The sequence below is a fragment of the Equus przewalskii genome, chromosome 7, assembly GCF_037783145.1.
Source record: "Equus przewalskii isolate Varuska chromosome 7, EquPr2, whole genome shotgun sequence".
NCBI lineage: Eukaryota > Metazoa > Chordata > Mammalia > Perissodactyla > Equidae > Equus > Equus przewalskii.
Window position 1 is genome coordinate 30,170,420 of NC_091837.1, and position 6,294 is coordinate 30,176,713.

The 6,294-nt window shown below is 45.8% G+C and overlaps 1 long non-coding RNA gene across 1 annotated transcript; it reads right to left on the reverse strand.

Annotated features, from left to right (window-relative positions):
* Positions 1–1,230: 1,230 nt before the first annotated feature.
* Positions 1,231–5,990, reverse strand: LOC139084779 (uncharacterized). The gene is made up of 3 exons (XR_011542496.1): positions 5,871–5,990; positions 3,589–3,694; positions 1,231–2,575 (listed from the first exon to the last, which is right to left on the reverse strand). It is a non-coding gene; the product is annotated as an uncharacterized lncRNA (long non-coding RNA).
* Positions 5,991–6,294: the final 304 nt, after the last annotated feature.

The window sequence follows — 6,294 nt, forward strand, 5'->3', positions numbered from 1 at the left end:
TACAGACTCGCCTCTACAGCGACCCTTGGCCTCCCCCATCCCTGGGCCTGGTTCCCGGTCTCTCTATCACCTGTGCCTCCACAGCTCAGATGATGATGTTGGCCCCACTGACCACCAACTGAGTCCCCTGGGTGTGGCTCCCACAGGTCATTGGGAAGTGCCTGATGACAAAACACCCTGGTCCAGGTCACCACACCTCCCGTGGAAAGGTTTGGCAGTTATCTACTCCAGCTGAATATATGCAAGCCCAGAATCCATCCGTCTACCCCTAGGTAGACACCAGTGCGAAAACGTGTAAGCATGTGCACCAAAAGGCACACGCTCATGGTCACGGCAGCACTATCTACAATAGCCCCAAACTAAAACTACTGAAATGCCCAGAAACAGTAGAATGGATCAATAAATGGTAGTATTATAGCAATGGGATATTATTCAGCATTGAGAAGGAATAAAGTAGGAATAACACACCACGATGGATGACTCTTGAAAACATAATGAGTAAGACACCAGATAGAGAAGAGTACATACTATATAATCCATTTATCTAAAATATAAAAACAGGCAAAATTTATCTACTGTGATAAAAGTCAGAGTAACAGCTACCTTTAAGAAGGACATGAATCAGCATGTCAGGACAGACAGAAAAGACTGTAAGTTTTAAATGGGCAAAAGATTTTAACACATACTTCCTCAAAGAGTATATGTGACCAGGGGCCGGTCACCTGACATGGGGCGGGCCCCGTGTCATAGGGTTTAAGTTCGCCACTCTGCCTTGGCAGCCCGGGGTTTGCTGATTTGGATCCCGGGTGCGGACCTACACACTGCTCATCAAGCCATGCTGTGGCAGGCGTCTCACACATAAAGTAGAGGAGGATAGGCACAGATGTTAGCTCAGGGCCAGTCTTCCTCAGCAAAAAGGGGAGGATTGGCGGCAGACGTTAGCTCAGAGCTAACCTTCCTCAAAAAAAAAGAATATATCTGAATGGCTAGTAAGCACGTGAAAAGATGCTCAACACAGTCACTGGGGAAATGCAAACTAAAACCACGATGAGCTCCACATCCACTAAATGGCTAAAATCAAGAGTTGACCATACCAAGTGCTTGTGGGCATGTAAAATGTTCCAGCCATTTGCAAAACAGTTTGGCAGTTCCTCAAAAAAGTTAAATATAGAGTTACCATATGTATCAATTTCCTAGTGCTGCTATAAAAAACGACCACAAACTGAGTGGTTTAAAACAACCCAAATTTATTTTCTTACATTCTGAGGTCAGAAGTCCAAAGCGAGGCTGAAAGGGCGCACGGCAGCGTGTGAGCAGGGTGGTTGCATCTGGAGGCTCTTTCAGCTTCTGAAGGTACCAGCTTCATCACTCCAGTCTGCTCCCATGTTCACATGGCCTTCTCCCCTGACTCGGCAGCTCCCACCGCCCGCTGATAAGAGCCCACCCAGGTCATCCAGGACGATCTCCCATCTCAGGATCCTCAACTTAACCACATCTGTGAAGTCCCCTTGGCCAAATGAGGCTATGTTCACAGTGACTGCTTGCATATTAATTCACTGACATGTCTAACAGGAAGGATGAAGTGGAAGTTCAAGACTACAGAAGACAGGAGACAGCCGATGATCAATCGTGGATGGATTGTACACATGTAACCACTTTCCTTCTTAACTCCCACAGAGCAAGGACCTCAGGCTCAGGTAACGTCTGGTCCCAAATTTATCATGACAGCTCGACTGAGATAAAATAGTTCATGAACGGTACTTCTGAGTTAAACCAGAATACAACACCAATTGGTGAGTGAAACGATAACCGGGAACAATCTGGTGCAGAGTAAAATATACGTCCTCCTATTTTTAAATGGTGAAGCTGTGCAGTTGGTGAATGAGAAGACCACGGCCTCGGGTATGATGCGGCTGAGTCTACAACAAGGCCCAAAGATCTCTGTCCAGGGCACTGCTCTCGGGAATGGAGACTGCCGCCGGTGCATCTGGTCAAGGGGCGGCCCCAGCGGGAGGGAGCATGAAGCTGCTTCCGGAATGGCTTCACCACAACTGTTCACAGGCTTTCACTCTGAAAACTAGATTGCAGAGAAACTTAGGAGAAAGGCTAGATGAAGAGATGTATTAGACATGAAATAGGCCAGGAAAAAAGGAAAAATTGGAGATTCCACTGCTTATCCTGTTATTTTATTTTTATGGTTGTTTCTGAACCTAAAAAATAGTCTGGGTGGGGGCCAGCCCAGTGGCGCAGCAGTTAAGCTCACACGTTCCACTTCAGTGGCCCGGGTTCGCCAGTTCACCACTTGTCAAGCCATGCTGTGGTGGTCGTCCCACATAAAAAGTAGAGGGAGATGGGCACAGATGTTAGCTCAGGGCCAGTCTTCCTCAGCAAAAAGAGGAGGATTGGCAGCAGATGTTAGCTCAGGCTAATCGTCCTCAAAAAAAAAAAGAAAAATAGTACTGGGTGGAGACAGAAAAAGGAAAAATAAGAGATGTTTGTCTGGACTTTGGGCTTTTGTTGTTGCTATTATTCTTTTGCTGAAAGACTGCTTTCTTTTCCTGAGGTTTCAAAGCTTCTGGAAATAAAACAGGAGTGAGGAGGAAGATGAAGAATCAATTGTTAAGGGTTGAATGTATGAGCTATCTTTTGTCTTTACAACAAAAACAAATTCCCTTTACCAACTGACACACACACTACTGTCGTTGGCGCAACTCTGTCCTTTTCATTTTCATACGTGGCTGTTAAAATACCGAGTGAAGAAGTCGAGCCTGGGTCACACTGCAGCCAAGACGCTCTCATGTCGAGAACATAACGGCAGAGGGGGGCTGACAGGGTTGTGCAAACGGTGCACAGTATGACCAAGTGTCCTCCTAAGAAAGTCCCCCTTAGAACATGCTTGAACAGAACAGATTTATTCTTTAGATGTCTGTCTCCCCAGCTTCACTAGGAGCCTCTCAACGACAGGGACTACCAACTCTCTCATTTCGGTGCTGAGCACAGCACGCTTGGCCGTGCAAGACAGCCGCCTCAGTGGACAGGAGCCCAGGCTCTGGGGTCAGGCGGCCAAGGATCTGTGACCTTGGACAAGTTAATGGACATCTCCATGTGAGACTGAGATCACATGGCTCCTTCTTCATGAAAGGGCCATTAAAAAACAAAATTCAACTGAGCAAATTTTAAAGATCTTATTGGCTTTACTCAACAGTTCATGAACTGGGCAGCACCCAACCTGCTAGACAGAAAGGAGCTCTGAGGAGCTGGACAAAATGAAAGACTTACAGGCAGGAGGAAGCAGGAGCACAGAAGTCATACTAGGCAAAAAAGTGGGTGCATTACTGCAAGGTTACTTTCCTTTAGGGGATGGCAGGGGCCTGTCAGGCAGGTCACCTAGCGGATGCTGATCAGAGGATTCCTGACTCACTGGTTTAAGATTCCATTTCTGGGAGGGCCAAAACTGTAATTAAGCCAGGTCTTGGTTTGGTGACAATGGGGCTTAGCATGAGGGACTCCCTTTGGGGCCTGCTGTCTTGTTTGAACAGGGCCTGATGGGGACTAAACGGGTGATACAGTGCTCAGGAGGGTGCTGACCTGTCCACACATCCAGTCCCCCTTCTGCTCCATGTCACAAGGGGCTCAGCCTCCAGGCACCCTTGCCAGCTGGCTTCTGCCTCTGTCCAGCCCACGTTGGCACTGTCTGGGTGTTGGAGGGTGGGAGGAGGGGAGACACCAAGTATTTCTGTTTCAGAAGTCATCTCATCTGCTGCATTTCCTGTAGCTTCTTCCTGGTTCCACCTCTCTCAGGAGCCCTCCCTCCACAATTCCAGCATCCAGCTCTGGGAGGTACCCCACCCCAGCTCTGAGAGCACCACCTCAACCTGCTCCTCCAGCCCCAAGGGTGGTCGGGGCTTCCGGCTATTGTTGGTCTCAGGTTGCCTCGCCTAGTTCCATCTTCAGCAATTCCTAAGTCCTTATTACTAGGTCAGGGCATTAACCTTTTCTCCTGACTGATAAAGTGCTCAATAATATGAGCTATTATTTTTAATCATTTTCAGATTTTATGCACTTTTGCAGTAATTATGTGTTCCCATGCCCCCCCACCATGTGACTATGTATTCAGAGTAAAAATAATGTGGGGCCAGCCCTGTGACATAGTGATTAAGTTCAGCGCATTCCACTTTGGTGGCCTGGGTTCACAGGTTCGGACCCCGGGCGTGGACCTACACAACTCATCAGCCATGCTGTGGACGTGTCCCACATACAAAATAGAGGAAGACTGGCATGAATGTTAGCTCAGGGCGAATCTTCCTCAGCAAAAAAAAAAAAAAGTCAGAATAATGTAAATGTAGCAGCTATTGCCAGTTGGTCCACCCAATGCCCATTTGCCCCTTCTCTGTTAGCAGGAGAATCTTTATTTAAGGAGACAATGTGTCTCACTAAAAATATGGTACTCTCCAGTCTGTCTGGCTGCTAGGGGCTGCTGTGTTATTTGCCACTGAACAAATTCCCAACTGACAGACAAGGCGTTGTCATTCATTTTTGTCCACCTGGGGATGCAGTTTTCTATCACCCTTGAGTTCACAATCCTGTGAGATGCACTCAAGCCCTTGGTCATAACTCTCTGCCTCCCCCTCCACAACAGGTAATTGTCTCTCATATTCACATTGCTTTGCTTGTTTCTAAACTTTTACCACCTATGTGTGCATCCTGAACACTGTAGCTTAATTTTGCCTGTTTGATTTTTATGATTGCAATTTTAAGAGCACAAAAGTACTGTTCACACTTTTCTCTTGCTTCCTTTGCTCAAAACTGTATACAAGATTCACCCATGCTCCTGCTTGCATGTAGCTGCAGCTCATTCATTTTCATTGTATTATATCCCATTGCGTATATAAATACACTGCAATTTATCTATCCATTCTACTGCTGATGGACACTTGGGTTGTTTCCAGTTTGGGGCCGTTCAATTAATGATGTTACCAACACTTGTGTCCAGGTCTCCTGCTGCACTTGGACTCACACTAGGGCATCTGTCCACCAGGGGCAAGTGGAATTGCTGGGTATTGTGTAATCACGTTGAACTTCACTAGACAAACAGTTTTCCAAAGTGTTTGCACCACCAAATAAACTAACTAAATAAAGAGAATAAGAAATAAAACAAACCAAAAAAGTGGTTGTACCAATTTACACTCCACTAGGAGTTTATGAGGGAGCACGCTACCCCACATCCTTACCCACTCTTATGAATGTCAGACTTCTATTTGTGCCCATTTTTCTGGTGTCACTTGGTAGCTCATTGCAGTTTTGATTTGCATTTCCCTGGCAACTAATGAGATTAGACTACTTTCCATGTTTATTGTCATCTACATATGCTTTTTTATAAAAACCTGTTTATCATTACCCATTTTTTAATTAATCTTTTTCTTGTTAATTCATACAAGTTCTTTGCATATTCTGGATGGCTGACTTTTGTGAACTGATATATTTTCTCCCACTCTGTAGCTTTCTTATCTACTCTTTTCTATGGAGTATTTTGATTAACAACAAAAAGTCCTAAACAAAACGTTAGCAAAGCAAATCTAGCAATGTATATAAAGAATAAAATATCATGACCAATTTAGGATTATCTGAAAAAATTCAAGGTTACTTTAACATTAGAAAAATGTTACATATTTTCCCTTCCTTTCATGCTTTCATGCTGGTTATGCACCTCTACGTTGATTTCATGACCACTAGTGGACTGCAACCCAGTTCAAAAACTACTGAGCTGGGGGCCAACCTGGTGGCAGAGCGGTTAAGTTTGCATGCGCTCCGCTTCAGCAGCCCGGGGTTTGCGGGTTCAGATCCCGAGCAAGGATCTACATACCACTTACCACGCCATGCTGTGGCCAGCATCCCACATACAAAGGAGAGGAAGATGGGCACGGATGTTAGCTCAGGGCCAGTCTTCCTCAGCAAAAAGAGGAGAATTGGTGGCGGATGTTAGCTCAGGGCTAATCTTCCTCAAAAATAATAAAATAATAATAATAATAATTTTTAAAAAAAAACCCTGAGCTAGTTCACCACCTGGCTCTCCCTCCCCACCTCCTATTACTTCTTCCAACACCCCTGAATGGTCCCCACTGCCCAATTCAGTCCACCTTCGTCCCCAAACCTACACGATCTCGCCCTGCTTTCCAGCCTCCCTTCTTGCTACCACTCCCTGCTCTGCCGCATTCTGTGCTACAGTCATACTGAGCTGCATTTACCACTCCTTGAAAATGCTCTACTTTATCTCACCTCTAGGACTCTGCCTGG